This window comes from Ochlerotatus camptorhynchus, unplaced genomic scaffold (genome assembly GCF_037179485.1).
Source record: "Ochlerotatus camptorhynchus isolate MF236.1 unplaced genomic scaffold, CSIRO-AGI_Acam_v1.1 ptg000015l, whole genome shotgun sequence".
Classification (NCBI taxonomy): Eukaryota; Metazoa; Arthropoda; class Insecta; order Diptera; family Culicidae; genus Ochlerotatus; species Ochlerotatus camptorhynchus.
Window position 1 is genome coordinate 3,492,559 of NW_027040507.1, and position 13,421 is coordinate 3,505,979.

Consider the following 13,421-nt stretch of genomic DNA (forward strand, 5'->3'; position numbering starts at 1 on the left):
CTCTTTGATATGTAAGGACCTGGGACCGCGTTTTTCTGCTCAGTAAGCAGGCCACTGTAACCGACGATCTTTCAAATCCGAAAACTAAAAACTACGAAAAGTACTTAGGCCTTCATTAAGTTCCACTTTCACGCGACGTACAATGTTTCAATTTGCTCTTTACGTATTGTTCAGGCTAGGCCCTTTTCAAAATTTACGCGAGAAATACGCACAATCGTCACCTACCTCGCAAAACTGGTTCCAAACGACAACAAAGGCATAAGCAACGATGGATTGTTGAACTTTGCTGGCTCCGGTGGTGTAGTGCACAGCAAAAAAAAATGTAAATGATGTAATTGTAATTTTGTAATTTATCAGCACACACCCTGGTCGACCACTGTAAACCAATCTGCCGTTCAGCGTTTTCGGTTTTTGTTTCTGGATCTTTAGTTGCCTCTGTGATATACTTACTTGCGGCATACTATTTTGGGAGTGTATATGAGCGTGTACCATGTACGGTAGCTCATCTCTCATCGTGATGGTGGGACATAGTAGACAAATTAGAGAGAAAACAAGGAGGTATTAGTATTAGTTATATGTAAACAAACAAAACAAAAGCTAGATAATGCGGCACTGTAACTACTACTATTTTAGAGGTATGATTCGTCATGTTTAACTCAATGTTTCAATTGAGGCAAACTATCTATCTTACAATTACAAAAGCAAACCTAAACTTACAATTATATGCAAATGCAAAATGAAACTTGACAAATCATCGTCAATTCCCTTATTCCAGGGCAGGGCCTGACGATTTGAATCTAATTTTGATCAGTGAACGGGCACCATATGGTACATTTTCTCACCATGAACCTATCATTTCCAGCCTATCTGAACTATTTAATAAATGGAAGCCATAACATGGGTTACGCTCCCCCTAAGCGGGCCCTCCGCATCCTGTCTCTGTCTTATCTCAAATACAAAATGCCAATGGTATGAATGTATCTATATATAACTTGGAAATGACGTACAATCAAATAAACCCGTAACCCACTCACTTGGTCAGGCTTCAGAATCGTCCAGTGGGCAGTGCACTCTACACTCCAAGTTCCCTTTTTTTCAAATTTACCGCAAATTTGATATTTTACCCATTGAGTGTTGATTAGTCACAATGAAACATTGTGACAGAAGTTGAGGTTACTAGTGTTTTAAATAATCTAGGTCCTATTTAGGATTATATCTGAAAAATCCAAATCTGGCCAACGCCCACCCTAAACCTAAACCTGTTCTAATCCACCTGAAATGACTAACGAATGGAAGACTTTGACTACCCAGCCATGCAATAGTCTCATTCCGTGCCTTATGGCAACTTGATGATTCTATTGCGCTCATCTTCTGGCACCACCCAGGGGAGACTTGGTCCTGTACCCAATGCTTAACTTATCTCCATTCCACTCAGCTACTCGCAATTTCTTGTGATATAGTGGGCGGCATATTATTATATAAGACAATTCAATGCAGACATTTTCCCAAATTTGGCAGATTGACAGGTAATCGGTGAGTTACCACGATAGTTGCTTATTCAACAACTCGAAAACGTCCCATCGTCAACGCCTGCTATGAGAATTTCCCATAGCAAACGCCAACGAAATGACGTCATCGAGCTATCGATCAACTACCCTGGTTATCGCCTGGTACCTTATAGCACGATGCTAGGAGGCGAACCGGAAGAATCGATGAGCTACCTCCCCCCGATTCTTTAATGCATGGTGCTAATGCAGATAAATTAAAAATATCCCTGTATTTTAGTATTCAAATTGTAATGTAAAATTGTAATAAAGTCGTCTTATTTTCAACTCACAAGGATCATGACTGCACAAGGACAAGTATCATGATTTCACATCAAACATCGAAAGAATAAAACCACAATAAAATATTTCTCAATATTAACTATCATCCAAAAACCCCAACTTAAAACCTTCAAGGTTGTCAAAATGTTTTGCGTATCTTGTTTTATCAACTACTTCAGGAGCGATTTATGCGGTTGTAATATAGTTTTATGGTAGTCATCAAAAGGTTTGTTAAAACTTTCTGACTTGGAGGAAGTTTTATGTTTTCATTTTTAACAACCACGTGTAGAGTGTGATAAAACTGACATAAAACCTATGCTCCTAAGGTAGTTCGCATATCAGTTTTAATGATTGCATTAAAACTGGGCCAATTGGCCATGACATGGCTGTATAGTGGTTGTCAGGAGGTTGTTAAAGCAATGTGGTCGTCAGTGAAGGTTTTATAATTTGGTTATATCAACTGCTATAAAACATCAATAAAAAAAATTGTTGCTTGGGGTGTCTGATGCGAATCCAAGACGAGCCCAAGAACTCAATGGCGAGCGAGTCAGCTAAAACACCGTGACAGAAAAATAAGTAACTAACTAACAAACTTCAAATTTCAATCTATATTCACGTCATTCATTAACATTCATTCGGGTTGGACTAAACTCGGTTCAAAAAGCAAACTAGGGTTAACTACCCCATATCCGGCCTATTAAGCACAACCCGTACTTTATCTTTCTTAATCTAGCGCAGTTTAGCACCAAACGAAATGTTATTATTACTGATGGCTCCCAAATTTATTTACCTTTCCGTACGTTCCGAAAGATTTGATAAAGAGAAGAGAGTAAAGAGTTTCCGCTATGACCGCCCGAGATGAAATGTAATCTTCTCCTCTTTGGTTAAAATCCGAACCGAGGTACGCAATTGGCTTCGTACTTCTGCGGTCCAAGCTGTCGAATCACGGTCCCCGGGGTTGTAACGTAATTGGGACTCTACAAACAGCTTTTGGCGACCCTTGGGGAAAATTTCGCTTAGCAAACTAGCGACTTCACGACACTTCGTTTATCTACCTACAAGAGGCGGCCCTTCGCAATGCAACTGGGTCTTGTCCGAATCGAACGGACGGAAATGGCGGCCAAGTTGACGCCACGACAAACCAGACGGTCCGGCGACGATGGAAGCCGAACTGGCCGAAAATTCCAGCCCGTACAAAAAAACCCGTTGAACGAGCTGTCCAACGCGAAATCACAAAATTACTCATCTAATATTTTAATTTGCAAAATTAATTAACAATTATCTTTTTGCATTTGGAGACTATCTACACAGCGATTTGAAATGCGAACTACTTGCTACAGGAAAGAAAAATCTAAATGCACAAAAAGAGCTATTTGCTACATTGCATTGGAAACGAATTACTCTTTTTTAATTGCATTTAAATTCTTAATTAATTACAAGGTTCTAATACTTACCATAGTTATTCTAAATTAAACTAAAAATTTAAACGAAATAAACGCACGTCGTTACAGTCTGCGGAATCGATAAAAATATCATTGTGCTCAGAAAGCGAAGCTCTATCAGATGATGTATAAAAATCGGTGTATTTTTCAAAGTTAAACAACCCAATTGTCCATTCACATTTTTTTTTATTTAGATGGGCCGTGAATAGTTTGCAACTCCCCCTTCAACTGTCTACGTAGTTAATGAACAGCACCTAAGTGAATTCTTTTAAAAACAATCAAAAATTAATTATCGGCTCCGTAAAGCCAACACGATTACGGACTAGATAGAAAAAAAACTTTCGCAATTCGCCTTTATTGTTGGGTGCTATCTGCAAACAAATGTAGTAGACGAATTCTTGCAGTGATTGCATCTTACCCAATTTCGATCTGCCAAAGTTAGTAGTTGCTCCGCTTCCACATTCAAGGTGGTGCTCCTTCATCAGAGTCAGAGCAAGATTTTTTTTTTAAATAATCCTTCGGTGCTGATCATTAGGGTGGTTCGAAATATTGATTTTCCTCCACCAAGATCAGGTCCTGCTAATTCTCGCAACATTTGAGCTCATTTAGTTGCGATCTCATACACTGACCCTTTGGGATAATGATCAGGACCCGATTGAGAATCGAGTGAGTTGATAAATTTCGGTAAATACTTATCAAATAAATTGCCACAGTGAGACTCGTGTACCAATTGTACCTAATATCTCTGTCAGCATTCGATCGACTTTATTATCCTCTACTACTTTGTCTCGGACGTCATTTCGATCAGAAATGACGTTTTCGTGCAACAATTTATTAAAAACTACAAAGACAATATTTTGAAAATAAATACAACATTCAAAATGGCCGAATTTTTATTGAAATATGATTGATTAACACACAATTATGCAATGTTTTATGCAAATCGGAAAAGGTTGAGTTTTTCCGATTCGTCAACTGCTCATCTTACTGAACATCTTTGCCCAAGACAGGAACTCGCTAGCAGGTAATTTTATTTTGCATTATTCCCAAATGTACCGAATACCGAACAAGATTACTGATCACCTGTTTGGAATCTTTTTGGATCCTGTGGCATTGATGAACAGTTTGAGATCTTCAATACAATAGTACCTGATCAACCTGAAGTCTTGAAAAAATATCCAAACGATTTTATGGAGATCTTAAAACACATTAAGGAGTTTCGAAAAAAAAATCTAAGCTGTCATGTTTCATATGAGATAAATCCTGAGAGATGTAATCGGAAATCGAGGGTTAGCCCGTGGAAAACAAATGATAAAAAAATCTCACTGAACTCGGCTGGGATTGAACCCAGACAAACTGGGGTGATAAACAGTCACGCTTACCATTGAAGATCTTCAGAGTGATAACTGATCAAACAGAAGTCTTGATTTGACAAAATTTGAAATTTTCGCTCCACAGTGCTCAAACGGTTTCAAATGATTAGTCTCCCAAAATTTAAACTGACTTGGCACAAACTATTCGAATGATTCCAATCACTAATGTCTTATGATTATGCTCATTCAACTGTTCAGCAGCACGCAACATTGGTGTTTCTGGTGCGAAGAATAGAGCACAAATATCATGGCTACTAGAAATACTCAGAGGGAGAGATGGGCGGAGAGAATGTTTTGAGCCAAATGAACTGTCATAATCTGAGCCAATCGAACATTCGAATTAGAATTTTTCTTATTCTTACTAGCATAAATTAGAGAGTATTGCAATCGAACAGAAATTCAATCACCTTTATGTTTTGTGTGCTTCTCAAATTCAACTATTTTTTGGAATCAAAAAAAATATTCTAACTCTATTGATTAATTGATCTTCGCCGCTTAACGAAATGTGCAAAATATTGCGATGCAATCAATTATTATTTTGCACCTAAATCGAATCAAAAATACAAGTCATTTGAAATGTTAGCTTCTAGCAAGGGTTGCAAGATAATTTAGGAACAAATCCCTGCTGCCGAATTGTATTTTGTTTTCTCCGCCTATCTCTCCCTCTGAGTATTTCTAATGGCTACTATGTCACACTGCAGAATGCAGTGTTGCCTACAGAACAGCTGCTTGATCATGCCATAAGTTTAGCAATCTCTTAAACAATTAATAACAATTTAATTTGACATTTGATTGAAAAACGATGTTCCGCAAAGTTGTAGCTAAGAAAATTTCCCGATTATAATCAGTTGTAGAAATTTTCGAAAAAACAATATGGAAAATGGGTAGAAGACAATGAATAAAAAGTTTGGTTTTCGCATAGTAATTTCCATATAAAAATTACTATGGGAAAACCAAACTTTTTATTCATTGTCTTCTACCCATTTTCCATATTGTTTTTTCAAAAATTTCTATAACTGTTCATAATCGGGAAATTTTCTTAGCTACAACTTTGCAGAACATTGTTTTTCAATCAAATGTCAAATTAAATTGTTATTAATTGTTTAAGAGATTGCTAAACTTATGGCATGATCAAGCAGCTGTTCTGTAGGCAACACTGCATTCTGCAGTGTGACATAGTAGCCATGATATTTGTGCTCTATTCTTCGCACCAGAAACACCAATTTTGAGTGCTGCTGAACAGTTGAATGAACATAATCATAAGACATTAGTGACTGGAATCATTAATAACTTTTGTTCCTTACATTTGATTGAAAAGTAATTTTCAACAAAATTGTAGCTAATAAAATTTGGTTCAATTACTGCTATTATTTTAAAAGCATAGTGATGTGGTGAATTTTTAGATAGATATGAACAAAAACATAAGTTTTTCCATAGTAATTCCCATATAAACTTGAAATGGTTTGTGCCAAGTCAGTTTCTTACTAAAGTAGTTCAAATTTTGGGAGGCTAAGCAGGACCCAATTTGGAACCGTTTAAGCACTGTGGAGCGAAAATTTCAAATTTTGCATCTGTCTTATGATCAAGTTGAAGTCTTGAACAAATATCCTTATGAGTTTTTGGAAATCAGTGATCGGAAAACTCAAAAACTCAAAACTCATGTGGGTCAACATTATAAGATTTATAGGAACAGATCAATACAATCAAAAATGCAATTACATTCTATTCCGTGAGTAAACCTCATCATCAACGATCCAATCTGCACTCTTCTGTTGCACTAGTTCGTCTCAAAAGGATCCGGTGCGATGGGTGGCCTGCCAATCAATCCATTATAAAGCCTTGCTCAATCTCAAAAGTTCATGAAGCATCAAGACACTTAGTAATTTACTGTTCGGCAAGACGTGCATGGACGTGCAGATGAACAACAACAACTACAGGATACAGCGTAACCACCACCCGTTGGAAACTAACGATTTTAAATTGGCTCACTACTTGACTAGCTTATTGGTCCCAAGCAAATCGATTAACGTACTAGCCCATTCTAGTCGAAATTATAGTACTACACTATGTTTGTTTTGATTCACTATGAAAGTTTGACAGATAAAATGAGGGGTTAGTGGATTTTCCTATGTTTCGAAGGGTGCATCGATTAGCTTGGGACCGAAGAGAGTACCAGAGCTGAGCCAAAAAGTTGAGCACGTTTCTTTGGGACCTTCTGGTCTTAGAGTTACCTCTACGGTTGAACCAACAATCAATACGAAACTAACGATTTTAAATTGGCTCACTACTTGACTAGCATATTGGTCCCAAGCAAACGATTAACGTAAAGGAGGATACGGTCAAAATTTGGTCAAGGGAAAACGCGTGTAAATCGGTGAAATCGTTTATTTAAAAAATCAAATTAAATTTCTTTTTCAAGTTCAATTAGTATAAAATTCAGGAAAAATATTCAGTTAGGCTTCCGCTTTACCAAATCCGAATTGCCGGGCCTTACGCTTGACCCCTGCCATCAGATTTTGTACAGCCACCTTGTCCACCTTCTTCGCCGCAGAAAGCCAGTTTGCCTTGAACTGCTGCTCGCCCTTAGCAGTTTTTTTGGTCTTCTTTAGGTTCCGCTTGACAATAGCCCAGTATTTCTCAATTGGGCCGAGCTCTGGCGTGTTGGGAGGGTTCTTGTCCTTGGGAACCTCCTGCACGTTGTTGGCGGCGTACCACTCCATGGCCTTTTTACCGTAATGGCAAGATGCCAAATCCAGCCAAAACAGTAGGGAACAACCGTGTTTCTTCAGGAAAGGCAGCAGACGTTTATTCAAACACTCTTTCACGTAAATTTCTTGGTTGACAGTCCCGGAAGCTATGAAAATGCTGCTTTTCAAGCCACAGGTACAGATGGCTTGCCAAACCAGATATTTCTTTGCGAACTTTGACAGTTTCATGTGCTTGAAAACATCTGCTACCTTTCCCCTTCCTTTTGCCGTATAAAACTCCTGTCCCGGAAGCTGCTTGTAGTCGGCTTTGACGTAGGTTTCGTCGTCCATTACCACGCAGTCAAACTTCGTCAGCATCGTCGTGTACAGCCTCCGGGATCGCGCTTTGGCCGTCGTATTTTGTTTATCATCGCGATTTGGAGTCACTACCTTCTTGTAAGTCGATAGTCCGGCTCGTTTTTTGGCTCGATGCACGGTTGTAGACGATACACCCAGCTTATTTGCGGCATCTCGGAGAGAGAGGTTAGGGTTTCGCTTGAAACTACCGGCAACTCTCTTTGTCGTCTCAGCGGCTTCCGGTTTTCGATTTCCCCCCGATCTAGACTTCCTGGCTGTCGACAAACGTTCCCCAAACACTTTAATTACATTTGTAACGGTTGATTTGGCAACTTTTAGCGATTTTGCCAACTTTGCGTGCGAGTAGCTCGGATTTTCGCGATGCGCGAGCAAAATTTTGATACGCTGCTCTTCTTGCTTGGACGGCATTTTGACAACTGAAGAGTGAATTCCAAAATCAAAATAGGAGCAACATTCTACACACACACACCTTCAAAATGAGGGGTGTTCAGGTTTTTTAAATGCAAAATTGAAAGAAATACGTCAAGTTGATATTGACCAAATTTTGACCGTATCACCCTTTACCCCATGCTAGTCGAAATTCTACTACTACACAATGTTTGTTTTGATTCGCTATGAAAGTTTGACAAATAAAATGAGGGGTTCGTGGATTTTCCTATGTATCGAGGGATGCATCGATTAGCTTGGGATTGAAGATAGTACCAGAGCTGAGCCAAAAAGTTGAGCACGTTCTTCGGGACCTCCTGGTCTTAGAGTTACCTCTATGGTTGAACTGCAGATGCGAAGTATATCTGGATCGTGCACCATTTCCGAGGTATGACAGATATGAAGTGGGGGACATTTGATGACTTTCACTGGTGGTACCTTGTGGAAAGTATCACATCTGCAAAGGATCGTGAATTAATCATTTTGTCAAGCTTCTGCATTCATGTTCCATCAGATGTCACAGCTGTTGATTGCGGTGACATCTATCGGAAACTACACACAATCTGTTTTCTTATAATTGTTCACAGAGGACACTGCAGTGCAGAACTTGTCTGGTACCTCTATATATGCATTTAGATTATTATTTGAAGTCCCTCCTTTTTTACACATTCTGCACACAAAATAGCTCACCCCTCACAGAATTTCCCGCCAAATTTTATGTATGAGGTGGGGCATAAAGTATCTTTTGCGCTGAATATTAAAAAAAGGGACTTCAAATGTTAAATTAAATGCGTATATAGAGGTACCAGACATGTTTTGTAGTGTCAGGTACTCTATTTTGTAATCTGTGAAAGGGAAATCAAAAATCGAGTGTCAACAAAATACATGGCATGTTGAGAGATTGAGATCGGGAGAGCAAATTTTCTCTCTCAAATTTGAATGTTTTGGCTCTCTGGGAGCTAGTAGTAAATCAGGCAAAACTGTATGGGGAAAAATAATTTTTATTTAATTGTAGCTTGTTTAACAATAATTTCCGGGAAAAAATTGAACTACAAAGTCCCTGATTAATTTCTTTAGGTTGTCGTTCACTTTTTTATGACCTGAATATGCACCGAAAGTTTCGACCGTTTATTGTGTCCTTTTTTCAAGGGTAATCTAGAACAGTAATGGGCGATGCATAACTGACCGGTTGGATAACCCCAGACTGAGAAAGCTATAAAGTGGAAATCTTCTCACATATCAGTCGATATGTGTAAATTTCCCAGGTAATCAATAATTTTCGTAATGTCCTCTGGACTTTTATGTATATATAACATTTCTGGTCCATTAGGTTTATTCTTACGGTCATAAATTTTCCAACAAGTCAAAATCAGTGGTCAAACATCTCCATAAAATCCTCTGGATATACAGGGTACTCCTTTACTCGATTTCTTCCTAACTCGATATTATTCCTAACTCGATGGAAATCCACCCAAGTAACCAAAAGTTCTGATAAAAGGCTATTTATGGCTTAAGCAGCTTGGTTGAAGGTGGTCTATAGAATTCTAAGCAGCCTCATTTTTAAGTCGTTATATGAACTTGAAAATTCCGGTACCATAATTGAAGAGTATTCTAAGCAGCCTCTGGCGGAACTTGAACGGAACTTTTATAAAATAAATTATAAAAGGTTTTTGTCCTCTACACCAATTCTATATTTAGTTTGCACTTTTATGAAAGTTATTTCTAAAGGCAGGTATAGGTAGATGTGTATGATTTATCAGCATTAGTAGTAGAATTGGAGCTGTTTGAAGCGAGGTGTGAGAGCCCCAACACGAACCGCTAGGTCATCTGAGATATATTAAAGTGAGCTGTTGTCCCGCCTACTGTTGGAGTTTTTAGTGCCAGCTGATTGACTTGAATACGAAATTGGAGGCGAACCAGCCCCAGGCTGAAAGCCTCCCTAATAAAGATAAATTAATTAATTGAATACGAAACACAACACCTTAATGAATTTTAAATTGGTGTTTGCCCGCATGGTATTGCGGCGCAGTGGTTAGTAATCGTAGATCGCATGCCGAATACACGGGTTCAAATCCAGGAAATTACTCTTTAATTTTTTTATGTTTGGATAGAATGTGGCATAAATATAAGAATTATGGTTTATTCAGGCCACTGATGATTTCATATTTACGTACATTAAATTTTGTAACTAATGTGTCGGAACTTTATTTGAACTTTATGGAACTTGAAAGTTCTGTCAGAACTTTATTCGAACTTTATGGAACTTGAAAGTTCTGTCGGAACTTTATTTGAACTTTATGGAACTCGCCTAATGTCCAATCACTACTCGTTAAACGCTCACTTGTACCGTGTTGGGCTGGGGGACAGCAAGCTCTGTGAATGTGGACAAGGTTACTACTAGGACGTCTGTATTACACATTATTTGGTCTGGTGCTGAGCATCGTGGAGTCAGATCTGACGCGATCTGGAGTTTATGAAACTCATATGTTTTCTTTAAGAATGACCTTAGATTGTATGTTTGACTAACCTTGTGTTTAGTTTGTATTTTGTGTGTGTGTGTGTGTGTGTGTGTGTGTGTGTGTGTGTGTGTGTGTGTGTGTGTGTGTGTGTGTGTGTGTGTGTGTGTGTGTGTGTGTGTGTGTGTGTGTGTGTGTGTGTGTGATTTTTATAATGTTGGATTCTTTAAAAATTGTATAACTACACTGCTGATACCAAATTGTATAGGAATAAGTACATGTTTTAGGAATAATGAAATATTTGTATCGTAAATCATATCTCAAACCTCCTTCTCCCTCTCCCCATCGATAAAACTGTAAATATCGATGAACATTTCAAATGGTCCTATCTGCTTTGATCGATTCTCTTCATCGACCTTCTGTTTTGATAACCAAACAGATTTCGCGCAAATTTTACCACATAGTTTGATAAAGGAGGTTCTTATCTAGCGTCCAAAACGTCAAATGCAACAGAGAATGGTTTTGCAGCTGAATTATTAACGAAAGAGAAAGTCGATGAAGAGAATCGATCAATGCAGATAGGACCTTTTGAAATGTTTATCTAAAATCTCTACTAACCTCGAGACGACCGCCTGTAATCGGTTCAATTCGTTTAACTCTAGATTTAAGACATTAATTATATAAAACGTAAATAATCACATGGCTCTGTAAGGTTTATTCGATTGAGCCTGTACAAATAATTTAATACAGAAAAAAATAGATATTAGTTTTCATAGAAATTATGCGTCGCTTGAGGCATTGTTGCTCGCCAAAAATCATATCGAAAGATGATTTCCAGCCATTGCTATATGTGACCATCATTAGGAAAAAGGAACACTTTGAACACATAAACCCAGTGCAAAAAATTTTCATCATCGATTAAACTGTCCTTGAAAAGCGGCATCGAAAAAAAGAGGTAATTAAACACTTCCACCAGAGGTAGGGAGTTATTTAGACGCAACAAATATGTAGCAGCAAAATATTGAAACACAATTCAATTTTCTACCACCCAACCTGGCAACCCGACTTTTTGCCATTTCTCACCATCAACCGAGCCCCGACCGGCTCACTTCTCACCAGGCGCAACATAAAAACATCACTCCGCTGCTCACCCGTCGACTTCGCTCGGTGCCCATTCGCGAGTTATGCTTCAGTCAGCGATGAGATTCCATTTGTAACGGTTCATTTTTCGTTCGGTTGCTTCGCTCGGTGCGAAGCTCGAGCCTATAACAGTGGGTAGTGTTTTACCGCGGCTGCAGTCGATAGTGTGCGAGAGCCGCTGGCTTTTATTGTGTTGTTTTATTATTAGCCGACGGTGTGGTCTTTCGTCTGTATATAGACGCACACAGCTGACCAGGGCGGGAACGGAAAGGTGTGTGTTGTAGGCTGCTGCTGAAGCGTTTTGGGCAGTGGTGTTTTGAATGTGTAGTGGCTTAAATTTTAAAATTCCCGTCTTGTACGCCCCGAGTTCCAGCCGACGAGTAGTGTGGTGGTAGTTTAGTCAGTGGTTAAGCCGAAAAGGCAGCAGCGCTTGTGGTGTGGCTCAGGTCGTGTAGTTGGCTACTATTAATTGTTTACAATTACTAGCGATTCCGGCGGGTAATCAACGATGCGGTAGTGTTTTTGATGAGAAAAAGTGCAGTGCGAAACCTTTAACCTTTCAACGAGCGAGGATAAATTAAGATCGAAGCAGTTGGATCAAGTTTGAGTCATTTCTGCAACAAGGGAGTTTCCCTTACGAGATAGGTGAAGCGTGGATAACTTGGCCCCACTTTGGACGGACCTCATAGCACACCAACACCAGTCAGGTGAGTGTTAATCATAAGACAACAACTTGGTGGAGCAGAGGTCTCTCTGCGAGACCTGTGAAATTATGGCGTACCAATTTTGGGGCGTTAACCAAACTAAGTGAAATTTTTGAAAAAAAATCCATTTAATTCAGTTGAAAAACGTCAATCGGGTTGACGGGAAGACTGAAGGCGTTGTTTTCATTCACTGATACCACCTGTTGATTCACACCTTCAAGGGTGGTTTTCTCGAAAGAATGTGAGCCAGAGGGGCGTGGATCACCCTCACACACTCACGAGGGATGTGATCTTGCTTTTCGTTCCGATCAATCGGTGCTTTGCATATTTTCCTCAGATCAGAAGATTGTTTAAAAATTTAAGTAGCTCCATTTTATTTGAAATCAGTTAAAAGTGCAATATTTTCCTCTGCCACAGGTTCTACAATTCAGAGGTAACATTGTTCATTACTCATGTGCCCACTAACACATAGGTGAGATCTGGAGTCAATTTGCACAACCACCTTGACTGATCACAATCACAACCCTCTGGTGCGGTTACTTTTGCAGTCGATCATGATCGTACCAATACATACTTCCTTACATAGATAGATCTGTCGCTGTTGTACGACACGAGATGGGTGGGTAACGTCAGGTCAACATACACAACATCGGATTTTGGATACTTCTTGTCCCCTGACGTAATCATGTTTGTGTTGCCCGTTCAATCTGACAGGTTTCAGTTTGAAAGTGTCATGATTAACGAATGCATTTTGCCATGCAATGCATTGCCAAGCGATGATCGCCAACAGTTACTAACAGTAAGTGTAGAATTTTACATATTATCTGTTATTTCCTTGACCTGACAAATGGTACTCTAGGGTGGTACAACTATCGATATTGCTCCACCTCACTCAATGGATTCTAAATCAGGTGCTGATCATTATACCAATTGTTGAGCTCATTTGGTTGTGATATCATGCTGCACTTGCCCTTTGAAGTTTAGATGGG

At 39.0% G+C, this 13,421-nt stretch overlaps 1 protein-coding gene across 1 annotated transcript in view; it reads left to right on the plus strand.

Moving 5' to 3' along the window:
• Positions 1-11,858: 11,858 nt before the first annotated feature.
• Mcr (macroglobulin complement-related) overlaps positions 11,859-13,421 on the plus strand; it is a 120,896-nt gene continuing 119,333 nt past the window's right edge. Inside the window, exon 1 of the mRNA XM_065222987.1 lies at positions 11,859-12,435. The gene's annotated coding sequence lies outside the window, so the exon portion shown is untranslated. The remainder of the gene's footprint in view (positions 12,436-13,421) is intronic.